Source organism: Leuciscus leuciscus (assembly GCF_965113295.1).
Source record: "Leuciscus leuciscus genome assembly, chromosome: 4".
Classification (NCBI taxonomy): Eukaryota; Metazoa; Chordata; class Actinopteri; order Cypriniformes; family Leuciscidae; genus Leuciscus; species Leuciscus leuciscus.
This window is the reverse complement of record NC_138728.1, coordinates 29,650,287-29,664,826: the sequence shown is the minus strand read 5'-3', so window position 1 is coordinate 29,664,826 and position 14,540 is coordinate 29,650,287.

Genomic DNA, 14,540 nt, shown 5'->3' with positions numbered 1-14,540 from the left:
TGTGAAAATGTGTAAAAGTTATGTGTCAAGGACTTGATATTGAATTCTGTAATTAAAACCATTGCGCATCTTACAGCAAAAAAAAAAGTTTTTTTTTTTTTTTTTTTTTTTACAGTAAGTTAAGCTCCGAAATATATATTTTAAACGTTCCAGGGAGTTTCTTCTGATGCTCTGTTGAAATAATAAAGAATAATTTTTAATTTGTTTAATTATTTTTTACATTTTTTTTCACAATATCCGGATGACGGAGCTCGCACCAATTACTTCTCTGGAGTCGTTGATTAAGGTAGGCTAAAATTATTACCTCATGAACAAGTAGCCTATAAATGTACATGCAAAAGTGAAGTCAAGTATGTAACGTTATGTTGCTGGGGTATTTTCATGACTGCCTTATGCCCTATTTTAACTTTTTTGTGACATTGCTTTGGTGTTTCCATTTGTCTGATATAAAACCCTATAAAGTGCTAACTGCATGTCCTAGCATGTCACATGTTAGTGTAGCCTACTAGTTCACAAACTTTTTCTCAACTCTTCCTTTTCACTTTTCGTGTATTTTAATAATGTGATATTAACATTTGACATGCATTAGACATGAAATTGTCACATTTTTCCTTTATCAATAGGACTATGTTCTGTCTCTCATCTGGGCAACACACACACACACACACACACACACACACACACACACACACTGTATTACATTTATTCATTTAGCTGACGCTTTTATCCAAAGCGACTTACAATTGCTAATTATGTCAGAGGAGCAATTAGGGGTTAAGTGTCTTGCTCAGGGACACATTGGTGTCTCACAGTGGATTCGAACCCGGGTCTCTCACACCAAAGGCATGTGTCTTATCCACTGCGCTACCACCACCCTACCACCACTGCTTACACAATTTATTATTGTGTAAATGGCAGTTAAAAATCAGATAAATGTTTACCCTTATCACAAACAAAGTTCAAAACTCAGAAGAATGACTGGTTAAGACAATTTGACCATTGAAATTAAGAAAGCATTTAGCATCCCTTGAATAGTGTGATTTTAAATCATAGTGTGATATTAATTCAGAATGTTTCTATCGGTATTTATTAGCCTGGGAAAACCCAGACTACTTCCGGCGAATTTTAATTCTCTCTCCAGGATAGTCTGGAGAAGAGCCCATTCAAACTCATTTCTGTGCCGCCGAAATCGCGGCACCAATCAGAAACGTTTGGGGAGGGATTTACATGATGACGACAGCGCAGCGACGCTGAAGGAGATTTCATTACAAAGATGGATGCCGCCGTGGAACATCACTCGTTCGAATCATAGACAGTATATAAACGAATCAGTTATCGCGTCTGTTTTGAGCGATTTAAACTTACCGTTTTCGTTAAAACCGGAGCAAAGAACAACACTCGAAGCATACGTCATCTCCTTCATCGATCTGATTGGTTTTATGACTATCCAATTGCGCCCAGAGGAATTTGAGCTACGTCGGTTGGTGACGCCCCTTTGGAAATGAATTGTCTACATAGCTTCGCCAGACCCTACACTCAGTTTCAACTGAGAAGGGTCTGGTTTTAACCAGGCTAGGTATTTATGCCTATATTATACATAAATAACTTTCTCTTTTTTCTTTCTTTTTTTCCTCAGACAACATGGTTTCTAATCAAAAGAAATGCCCCAACTGCCCCCAGGTCATGCCCTGTGCCACTAAGGTTTGTAAGGCCTGTGGGGCAGAGCAGCCCAAGAAGGCTTGTTTGATGAAGAGGCTGCAGGCCCTTGATATGAAGAAGGGGGAGTGGCTTGCCAATCTTAAAAAAACCCACAATGAGGCAGCCATGCGGGATGAAGCCATCATTTTGGTGTGTACAATTAACACTACCTTTTTTAATAGGGTCGCACTCGCCACATTTACCAGTCCTGATTGAGTAACATTTTTGACAGAAGATAATAATACATTTTTCAAATTATTTTATTTTTATTTTTGAAAAGAGCGATTCAAGCCAGATTTCTGAAATATAGGGTTTACCGACCTCTAAACATTTTAAACACCAAATGCAACTTGAAGGTTCTCTTTCACACAGTTAAAGCCTAGTGCAGGCGTGTTAAACTCAAATACACGGTGGTCCAAAATTAAAAACTGGGTGCACATTTCCAAGAAGCTATATACATTAAAATAGAAAGATAAATATGGTTTGTATACTGTGTGATTTTGATTGTATCAGAAGTATTAAATATTAAGTATTAAATATTGAACAGTAATGAAATTGCACAGAATATCAGTGTTATCAAAAGTATTAAATGTTAAATATTGCACAGTAGGTGGGTAGAAGAAAGGTATAAGGGTTCGGGGGGGGGAGTGTGGAGTCAGTGCCTGTGTGAGTTCAAATTGGTTATGGCTTTTGGGAACAGGCCAGCAGATTTAACCATTAAGGTCACTGACTGTTAACTTGAAAGGCATTAATGAACTAAGTAACCTTTGCCAAAAAATCACTCTCCAGAACATTCTCATTCACGGTTCCATGCTGGTGGAATGATCTCCCCACCGTCATCCGGAATGCAGAATTCCTGACAACATTCAAAAGACAACCGAAAATTCATTTATTTCGTGAGCACTTAACCTTAAAAAAAACATACAGTATGAATAGGTTCACCAAAGTAAAGAACAAAGCTATATTGTGTATTTTACTAAATCCTGGATCCTAGATGTCCCACCTTCCTCCTCGTAGAACTAATCCTGTTATGTATTTGCAATGAATTGAAATGCATTGATTTTCAGTGTAAACCTATTCATTTGGGGTGGTAAACATGAAAGATGGGTGAAAAAAATCATATACAGGGCTGAACATTAATGTTTGCCCTTGGCTACCAAATTCATACAAGTGGCAACCAGATTTTGACTTTTAACCACTTTTAAAATTTAACGTTGAGTCTTTGATCTGTTAATAATTCTAACATCAAATTCAAGCCAGAGATTATTTTTCATACACAGTAAATTTGACAAAATAGAAATTCACTTTTGAGGATGACTCAGTAATTTTGCTTTTGCTGGTCATACGTGCATTTGAATTATGTCAATCTGATCAGAGGAACTTAGTATAATATGACATGTAATAATGTGCAGTTTTTTGTCAATGTTTGGTCTTACAACAAATTTCAAGTCTTGCCTCAAACTGAATTTACACTCAGGTTTTTTGATAACATAAATTTGTTATCCTTTACAAATAAATGTCTTTGCAGCTTGAGAAGCTACATGCAATGGGCTACAAGCCACTCCTACTCCTTCAGAAGGAAGGCAATGGGAAGAAACCTAAAATAACTTCCCTCACCCCAAGATGTGAGCTGGACCTGCTGGCTACACAACACCTCAGCAAAATGTCAGCATTTTATGAGTTGGTTTGTGCAGGTGAGATGTACAGTATATGTTTTTCAGTCGCCATACAGTGTACAGTTGATTGTCAATCCTTCCCTATTTTTTCAGCACTTATCAAATACCGTATTTTCCGGACTATAAGTCGCTCCGGAGTATAAGTCGCATCAGTCAAAAAATGCGTCATGAAGAGGAAAAAAACATATATAAGTCGCACTGGACTATAAGTCGCATTTATTTAGAAATTTATTTCACAAAATCCAAGACCAAGAACAGACATTTAATCTGGAAAGGCAAGTTATTCAACTACACAGTAGCACACAGAACAACAGGCTGAATAGGTGTCCGGTATGTTAACGCACCCCACATTAACAGTTATTCAGCTACACAATAGCTTAAAGAACATATACCTGGGAGGCTGAATAGGCTAAATTAACATAAGACAGTGAGTCCAACAAGCAAGTTACCAGTAAACAAGTTCACCAAGCTCCCGCGATCTCATTCCACACATAGACAGTATATAAACGATTCCACATCACTGAATCCATTGAATTTTCTTCATCCTTGGTGTCGCGTCTGAACAACTCCGCCATAGAGCGCCCTCTCGCGGCTGTAGACGGTAATGTTTTCATCTCAGTCTGAATTAATTTTGATATACAAGTCGCACCTGACTATAAGTCGCAGGACCAGCCAAACTATGAAAAAAAGTGCGACTTATAGTCCGGAAAATACGGTACTTATATTTTATAAAACAAATGACAACCTTATTACATTTCAACGTTGTGGAATGTTGGTTACATGGCAAGACAATCGTGGCAAACAAGACACTGTCCACTGAAGGTAGAACTACTTTTTGTTGTGGAGAAACTAAGTCGAAAAATAAATAAATAAACAATACTCTGATGTTTTAAGGTTATAATTCCAGCCATATTCAATACATAGCCCTGTTAATATAGGTTACCAAGTGTAGTCTGAAAATTTGGTAAAACATAGTTGGGTTTTCTTTAGATGGCAGTTCGGTGTATGTTGCACCAAGTTTCCCTGTTTTCCCCATTGTTTTGCCTTTAGCTATTCACGCCTTAACCAAAATCATGTAAACTTGCATCCAGTGTGAAAAATAGCCTATAGCCCATTTTTTGCCTGTTTCAGAAATATGTAAATGCATACAAGATAAGAAATATAGTCTTAAAATTATTTTGTGTGGGAATGTCAAATAATATGCCTGTTTGAATTTTTATAATACATTATATTTCAGCCTCATTCCTACTTTTTTTTCTAATCAAATTTGAACAGGTTGGAAGGCGAGTGAGGACACTGTCCTCACCCTGACCCTCACCCCCTGTGACGAGCAGGGCACCTCAGGAGAGGCGGGGCCAGAAATCCTCGTGGAGGAGGCGGGGCCGGAAGGCCTCGTGGAGGAGGCGGGGCTGGAAGGCCCCGCTGTGGTGACGGCAGGCCTTTTGGAGAAGGTGGGGCTGGAAAGCCCTGCTGTGGAGGCAGAAGGCCTTGTGGAGAAGGCAGGTGAAATACATCTACCTAAAAAAGGTAACTCTTACAGCTAACTACAAAGCTCTTAAAGCAACATTCCACTGTGTTTTAGTTAATTCGCTCACTTGCGGTCTACCAGAGAGTTAGATTAGGCAGGTACATATAATTTTTTTGTATTTGCATGCAACATCCCAGTTCGACATACAGTATCCCCCTATTAGCCTCATTCAATTGAAGTCGGAGGGGCCGACTAGCATGTAAGCTAAAGGCTAGTTGTCTCCAACTGAAATCATTACCTTAGATTGGCCCAAGTACTCCTGTGATTTGGCCAAGCTAAGCTAATGATGTCAGTTGTTACAATGAATGGAGTTTATTGCACACATAAGAAAGAGGATAGTATGTACTGTATCCAACAACTTTTTCAGCAATTTTGCTGGGCAACTTCTCAACCGATTGATTTAGGTCTGATTGGGTGTTCATGATCATTTTTGTGGTAGGACATAGGTTACGTGTGTGTGTGTGTGTGTGTGTGTGTGTGTGTGTGTGTGTGTGTGTGTGTGTGTGTGTGTGTGTGTCTGTTTTAATGAACATGTATAAAAAGACATACCTAGATAGTCCTTAATTGTTTGCCACTCCATACTTAGTTTGACATCTGATTTCTTCAAAACCCCAGGGTCAACAGGGAAGAGAAAGCGGAAGTCAGGCATGTTTTGCATTTGTCAGTTTTTTTTTAATGATATTGTTATTTGTAATAAATTCTATGATGAGCAAGACCGTTTCTGAATTGTTTGCCTTTTTTGAGTGGATATATGTATTTTTCCTATCCCACAGAGGCAGAAATGGATAAAAGCAAAAAAAAAAAAAAAAAAATACGTTTAAATGACTTAATACATTTGCATTCAGACTTGATATTTGATCACTTTGATGTGAATGCTTGACCTGGATATGTTAATGATGTTGCTGTGTTCCTAATCTGAGTTTTGATGCCTTCAGATTGCTCCTACCACACAGGCCTGGGTATTTATCCAATTAGGAGTGCTCTGAAAGAAAGAGTAAGAAAGGTAAGACATGCATAACTGAACACCATACTACTCTTTATTTGTTCTATTTACGTCAAAATAAAGTCAAGATGTTAAGTTAAAATACCCGTGCAGTCTCTTGACTAAAATACTTTAAATATCATGGTAAAACATGAAACAGGAAACATGGTGGCTGTTACCAAAGCCTGATGCAAAAAATGTGTAAGCATGTATTGTTGTTCCTGTCATAGGGCAAAACAGAATTACTTATTGACTGGGAGCCTTGTGAAGCATGGTATGTGTTCTACTATATGACAAATACAGAAATAAGATTGCTCTGACTCTCTATTTCACTCTCACTCTTACACATGTTTTGAAGTCAAACGCTTTTACCTAGACCTGTTTTGAAGAATGTGCAAATGTGTTTGAAGTTAACATTCCCAATCTAATAATTGAAATATCACATGTAACGTCATTCTTTCCCTTCTGTTTTCAGTGGGAAACAGTGGACTCCTACTTGGGAGTTTGTTTAAGTTTTTTCATTTTGTTCATTTTGTAATATATGTAGTTTTATTTATTTTTATTGTACATTCCATATTCAATAACGTTTTTTTATAGTAATTTTGTTATATTTCTATTCAAAATAAAGTGTTGTTTACAAGCCCTGAGTTGAAGATGGTAGATGTTCAACATTTTCTGCCATTTCAGAACTGGATAATTCAAGAATGCCTAACTCCATACAGAAACAGGTTCTTCTTTTGATATGTGGTTTATCAAGAGGTTAGTAAATTATTCAACCGAGCAAAATGTGTTCACAAATGGAAGCAGGACTCTTCATTCTCTCTATGAAGACTCTTCAATACATGCTGTAAGTCAGATGCAATTTATTGTAAAAAAAATAAAAAAAAATAAAAAAAAAAATCCCTCACAGATGACAGTGTTAATTATTTTAAATGAATGTGCAATATCCATAATGGTCATCACAAACACGTTTCCAACCTGGCAGTTTCCAACATTCATACAATAGAAGGTGATGTAGTGTGATTATTTACAATATTTGATAATTTGTGATTGTTTTGGGGGGTTGTGTGTGTGATTGATTTAGCTGAAACTTTATATTCTTGGTGTTTTAAATGACCTTACATCTGTCCCTTTACTGATGTTTTACCAGTCACTGCTCCTGATAGGCTGATGTGGTCCCACTCCATTATTTGGTTTCAGTTCCATCAGTGGTCCTTGGTAAGGTAGATAAGTAAGTGTTGTACTGTTTTGGACATCCTCAATTTTTTACTTTACCAACTTCTGTACACCCACTGGAAAATGTCAGCTGAGCATTACACATTTGTCCCCCCCCCCCCCAACCAGAAGCAAGCTGAAGAAGCCGGTCTTTCTCATGTCCCACTTCTCTGTAGAAGTACCTCTTCACTGTTTGGTCGTTGATCCTTGGTAAGTACATCTTTCACTTTCATTTCACAGCCACAAAATATGTCTGTGAATGACTGTAGTAATTTAATAAGTAAGGGATCATGTGTAGAACGCCAGTCATTATATTGAAAATAACTCCCTACAAGGCGAACAGGTCTTGCTTCATTCTGAAGGGACTTATTTCCCAATAATGACTGGCATTTTGGCCATAAATCTATGTTTTTCCAATTTGATTTTTAGGCTCTCCTGTTATATTGTGGTGGTGAGACTGTAGAAGGACCCAAAAAGAAGACCCAAGACTATAAGAATGCTCCAGTGGACAATGGTGGTGGTGGTGGTGGTGCCGCTTTTACCTCATGCCGCTTTTAGCACACGGCTGTCCAATCAAACAGCCTGTTAAGCCTAAACACAACCCCACACACCTGTCCACCTGTCATCTGCTTGCATCCCTGTAGTTTCCATTAAATGTATATTAAATTCAATTTTTGCAAAATATTGAGATATTTTTGTCACTTTCATACATATATGCATAGAGAAGACAATAATTTTGAGATACTTTTGTCACTTTCAAATAGACAACATTCAACAAAGTACAAATTAATTAAAAGAAGCAATGTAAATTAAATTAGTATGCATTACATTAATAAATATGGAATAGTTTTTAAATTTAGTATGTTTACAGTGTTTTATTGTTAAAGGTAGTTGTGCAGTTTGTGATGTGAGTTTATTTGATGGTTGTTGATGTTTACAGTCAAATAGATTATTCCCACTACTCCGGGTGTGCCCCAAATGTGTGTGGAGTGGACACATTTCCTTCTAACAATGACTCAGTGCGTAATTGGGTGATATTATAAGGTTCTGTAGTTTCATGCAGCCTGTTTATTGTTCTTTATACCATGGGCTGTTTAAATACTCGATTCTGATTGGCTGGAAGGTGTGCACAGGTTTAATGCACAGGTAGTTCCAGTCAGTTTGATTACAGTTATGCCTGGCTCACACTACAGGAGTTTTAAAATCCTAACCGATTTTGAAATCTGGTTGCAGCACACACTTAAGGAGAATCTTTGCAGATTTTCGTCCCTCAAATCTTAAACATGCTCACACTACAAGGTTTGAAAATCGCGGTGCACCACACACTACAAAATGTTATTAAGATTATCGTGCCAGAGGAAGCGCCTCACGTGATCTCACGCAGCAGATCTGAAGTGGAAAAGCATGGAAACATATGGGACATGCATTGCCATGAGACACACACACACACACACACACACACACACACACACACACACACACACACACACACACACACACACACACACACACACACACACACACACACACACACGCACAGAGACTTTGAACCTACCGGTACTTTGAGTTAAGAGCTTAGATCGGGCCCAAAAAAATCAAGCCCGACCCTACCCGAGCCCATATTACAAAAATTGGCCACTTAATATTTAATATTCAATTATTTTAATTGTCACAATTAAAGTATTAATTTTATTAAATTGACCAAGCACAGCATTCAGCATTCAATCAAATATTGATTAAAGATTTATTATTATTAGGCTAATAATGTTATTTCAACATAATATCTCGTTATTTCGACAACAAGCGTGCAACAAGCGTGCAACAAGCTAGATGTGCATTTGTAAATCCGGTGACGCGTGCATTGATTTTATTAATAAACTAGTGTTTTCTGTCGGCTGCAAAGATGAAGTTGACGATCGCCATCTCCGTAGTGAACGCGCCTATAGAGAGAAATGCACATGGATTACATAATCAGAGAGTAGCCTATTTCTTTTCGTTTTGAATTGTTTCGTTTAAAGACATTTAAAGATTCGATGTATTTCTCATGTCTGTGAGGCATACACTGAGTTTCGGTTAATTTATGATGAGATGCGCTCCAGTTCACGAGCAATGCAAGTGACAGCGCAGGCGCCTCTATGTCATGTTGCATGATTATTGTCTGCTATATTTGCTTCCAGGCAATTGGCAATTGGCAATTGGTTGATAAAAAAATTATATAAATTAAGAAACAATTTATACAAAACGAAATTCACTTTAAAGAAAGGCTTTCTACAAAGCAAAACGTAATGAAGTGGTCAAAATCATGTCTGACCCACTCTATGTCTCCCGATACATTGCACATCATATCTTACTCGTGCTGTTCACTTTTCATAATCAACATAGCCTAAATGGAAAAAAAATAACATTATAATATTTTAACAAATAGCACAAAAAAACACAAGCATTTTTGGGGGCGGCCACAGCCCCCTGGCCGCCCAAAACGACGGGTGTGCCTTCATATCAAGTCATATTGGTGAAAAGGTAGCCCTGACCAAGGAAAGCGAAATCTTTCAAAAATCATCCTTTTAAGGATATTTCTCATGAATGGCGTCAGCGCTGGTCAATACAATAAATCAATGCCGGCGTTGATCATGGAGTGACGCATCAGCTTTAGCGTTGTCCTGCTCAGAGTCTTGTAAAGTGGAGCTCAAAGTTTAAATTAAATATTAAAATAATTAACAGCTTGTTTCATTACATCTAGCACCTATCTGTGAATGCATCCGCATTTTTACATTTCCGTTGAAAGAACAGTTTAATGACTGAGTGACAGTCTCTAATGCGCAGAGACTTTCAATGTCAATACTGGTAAAAATATCAGCAGAAAGCCTCTCGTAAAGTGAGATTCAAGGAATTAACTGTTATATAACAATGGTCTAACAAGCTCATTGTCATGTTTATGTTGTGTTTATTATATTATGTGGACCCCCGACCCTTATTTTGACGTGTTGTATCTTCATTTTAATCCACTTCGTTTTAACGCGCTTTTTACTTTCGGTTTCATGAACATGTACTCGTCTTTGTGCCTGCTGACCACAGCGTAACACTCATTTATTTAGCAATAAATAAATGGAGATAAAAACGCATATCGAGTTGAGTCACTCAAAATTATCTCAAGGGAAATTCCTTCAGCACGACAGCCCTACTTGTTTCCTGGCTATTTTGACAGCACTGACGTAATCACAGACTTGCTCATCCCGATTTAAAATCTTAAATATCAAACATGTTTGATATGATCGGGGCGAGCCCGATTTGTGTGAGAGCAGATCGGCAGGTGCAAGATTCGATCTGTGAACACCTCACATTACCAGATAATCTGCGCCGAACATCGGAACCGATCAAGGTCCTCGACAAGATTTTTTCTCCGATTCTCGGGAGGGGGAAATCGGGCATAAATCGGCCTAAAACTCCTGTAGTGTGAGCCAGGCATTACAGTTCGAAATGAATCCGCTACTATAAACATTGGTAACCATAGTAACACGGTTACACTTGCAAGCAGAGTGAGAGACTCATATGAAAACGTTTATTTAGGTAGGCTAAATGGATGATTTTTGCATATCGTTTAATTTGTATGGTGAATATGGCAATTTTGAGAAATGGGCCCAGGCACAAGACGAAAAAGAAGACTTGTTGAATGACAAAAAGCGGCACAAAGAATTAACAATAAATAAATGACATGATTAGTTCAAATAAAGATTGCCTTGTCACTGTCAGTGTTGCCTGTCATTCATAAATAATTTTAATAAATCCATTAAAGAATCATTAAGTTAGCTATATGCTTAAGCATCGAGGGGACTGTAGCTGCTAGACTTTAAAGAGATGCACACAGGTAACGTTAACTCGCGCACGCATCTCTCTCTCTCTCTCTCTCTCTCTCTCTCTCTCTCTCTGTTCCTTCTCTTTCAGTTCTCTGTCTCTCTCTTTTAATAATGAATTTAAATAAATGTGATAATTCATTCAAATAAAAGCAATCCGATGGCTCTACTTTATTTAAAGTGGACGGAGTGCTAGAACTAACGAGCCGTAACTTAAGAAAATAACCGTCATTTTTACACGTCTGTTAAAAAATTACACTGTAAACATCAGTTACAGCTTTAACTTGTTTTTAACTTGGCAAATAACCAAGGTATAAGTGGGATAATCCACAGCTAGCCATGCATTAAAGAATTTTAATGCACTTCGTAGAGGCAACCACCCTCCGCTTCGCGTCGGGCGGTTCTTCGCCTCTACGTCGTGCATTAAAATCCTTTAATGCATGGCTAGCTGTGGATTATCCCTTACTTAGCCAAGCTGTACAGGGTGTTGCCTAGCAACAGGGGCCAGAAGTACACATTTTTGATATATTTTGTATAATTACACTTTTAATCGTTTGTCATTGAATGATGTGGTTCATATAACATAATTGCACATGAGATGGACCAATAACCGATATAATTATAAACCATATCTTAAGTAATTAGCATAACACATTTCAGAAAGATCTGACAGTGTTTTAAGGATTCAAGCCCTTTTAAATGTGCCATTTTTTACACCTTCGGTGGGCTCTACTGAGATAACCTGGGGTCCAGGGGCAGTAAAATTTTCTCAGATGCTTCCTTCTATCTGGTTAAATATCATATGTAATTTTATTGCCACACACACACACACACACACACCAGGCATATCATATGCAGAGATACAGTACAATTTCATGAGCATGTCATGAACAATAATCACGACCACAAAACATAAAGATATGTGCAATTTTGGCAAAATAAATTCAGATGTATATGTTTTGCTAAATATATCCAGTTTCATAGCTAACCTGCTTTGGCAAGTCAAGGGCTCAGAGACAGCATGTGGACAGTAATTTTCGGGACAAACCAGTTCACTAAATAATTCTCCAACCATTGACAGAACTGGTTAGGGTTAGGGTTAGTCATTGTCACAAGCTATAGGCTTTTAGAAAAATATATGGTTTTGGTAGTTGAATCAGCTGTCCTTCAGTGGTAAATAGGCCAAAATGTACCACCTGTAAAGTTGGTTCCACAATCTACAATATGGGGCTATGTAAACTGTAACCCATATGCTAAAAGCCTGTGCATGTCAATTCAAATGAATTAAGACATGTTCTATCCTCCTGCTTACTTCGGTGCATCATACTGCATACATAGCCCCATATTCTATATTGATGAACTAATTCTCCAATGCATCAATCTCATCCATGCCCTCATCACCTCCAGACTGGACTACTGCAACAGTACTCTCTATGGCAGTATTTACCATGCTCCTGAAGGACCCCCAACACTGCACATTTTCTTTGTCTCCCCAATCAAACAAATTAAATGTATTATTATTATTTAATGCCTCTAGTGCTGCTCTGTATTTGCATATACACTCACCTAAAGGAAGGATTATTAGGAACACCAAACTAATACTGTGTTTGACCCCCTTTCACCTTCAGAACTGCTTTAATTCTACGTGGCATTGATTCAACAAGGTGCTGAAAGCATTCTTTAGAAATGTTGGCCCATATTGATAGGATAGCATCTTGCAGTTGATGAACATTTGTGGGATGCACATCCAGGGCACGAAGCTCCCGTTCCACCACATCCCAAAGATGCTCTATTGGGTTGAGATCTGGTGACTGTGGGGGCCATTTTAGTACAGTGAACTCATTGTCATGTTCAAGAAACCAATTTGAAATGATTCGAGCTTTGTGACATGGTGCATTATCCTGCTGGAAGTAGCCATCAGAGGATGGGTACATGGTGGTCATAAAGGGATGGACATGGTCAGAAACAATGCTCAGGTAGGCCGTGGCATTTAAACGATGCCCAAATGGCACTAAGGGGCCTAAAGTGTGCCAAGAAAACATCCCCCACACCATTACACCACCACCACCACCAGCCTGCACAGTGGTAACAAGGCATGATGGATCCATGTTCTCATTCTGTTTACGCCAAATTCTGACTCTACCATCTGAATGTCTCAACAGAAATCGAGACTCATCAGACCAGGCAACATTTTTCCAGTCTTCAACTGTCCAATTTTGGTGAGCTCGTGCAAATTGTAGCCTCTTTTTCCTATTTGTAGTGGAGATGAGTGGTACCCGGTGGGGTCTTCTGCTGTTGTAGCACATCCGCCTCAAGGTTGTGCGTGTTGTGGCTTCACAAATGCTTTGCTGCATACCTCGGTTGTAACGAGTGGTTATTTCAGTCAAAGTTGCTCTTCTATCAGCTTGAATCAGTCGGCCCATTCTCCTCTGACCTCTAGCATCAACAAGGCATTTTCGCCCACAGGACTGCCGCATACTGGATGTTTTTCCCTTTTCACACCATTCTTAGTAAACCCTAGAAATGGTTGTGCGTGAAAATTCCAGTAACTGAGCAGATTGTGAAATACTCAGACCGGCCCGTCTGGCATCAACAACCATGCCACGCTCTAAATTGCTTAAATCACCTTTCTTTCCCATTCTGACATTCAGTTTGGAGTTCAGGAGATTGTCTTGACCAGGACCACACCCCTAAATGCATTGAAGCAACTGCCATGTGATTGGTTGATTAGATAATTGCATTAATGAGAAATTGAACAGGTGTTCCTAATAATCCTTTAGGTGAGTGTGCATTTGATGTATGTTTAAAATTATTTTATTTTTTTGACAATTGATCAACAAAAGTTCTGAAATCATACATAAACCATTAAAACGTCCATATTTTTGATTGATTATGATAATATAAAGAGGTGTGCTGTGGTGAAATAAACCTAATTATGCTTATCTTAGGTGTGGGAATTTTGACGCACAAGATATCTTCAAACTACCGTTCAGAGAGCTGACATATGTTGACCAAGAAAAGTTCTGAAATCATACACAAACCAATAAAACATCCATATTTTGATTGATTATGATATAAAGAGGTGTGCTGTGGTGAAATAAACCTAATTATGCTTATCTTAGGTGCTGTGGGAATTTTGATGCACAAGATATCTTCAACAACAACCGTTCAGAGAGCATATTTTTGACATGTTTGTCAACAAAAGTTCTGAAATCATACACAAACCATTAAAACATCCATATTTTGATTGATTATTATGATAAAAAGATGTGTGTTTTGAGATAAACCCAATTTCACTGACCTTACCAGTCGTGGCTAGCTTGATGTACCGGATATACTTGTAACACCTTGTACAGTATATAAGTGTTACACCCATTCATTTATGAAATGTCAGCATGTGGCACATATTTTGATTCAGGGACCTCCAGCTGCTTGTGTGTTGTCAGGAGGCGGAGCAGAAGATTGGAAAAAATGTGATTTCTAGAAAGCGCTCTAGTCAGTGAATGTGTAAGGTGTGATTTTACTTAGCTCATATATAAACCTTACAAGTCCAGAAAAGTGGAACAACAGTGTAACCCTGACCAGGCTCC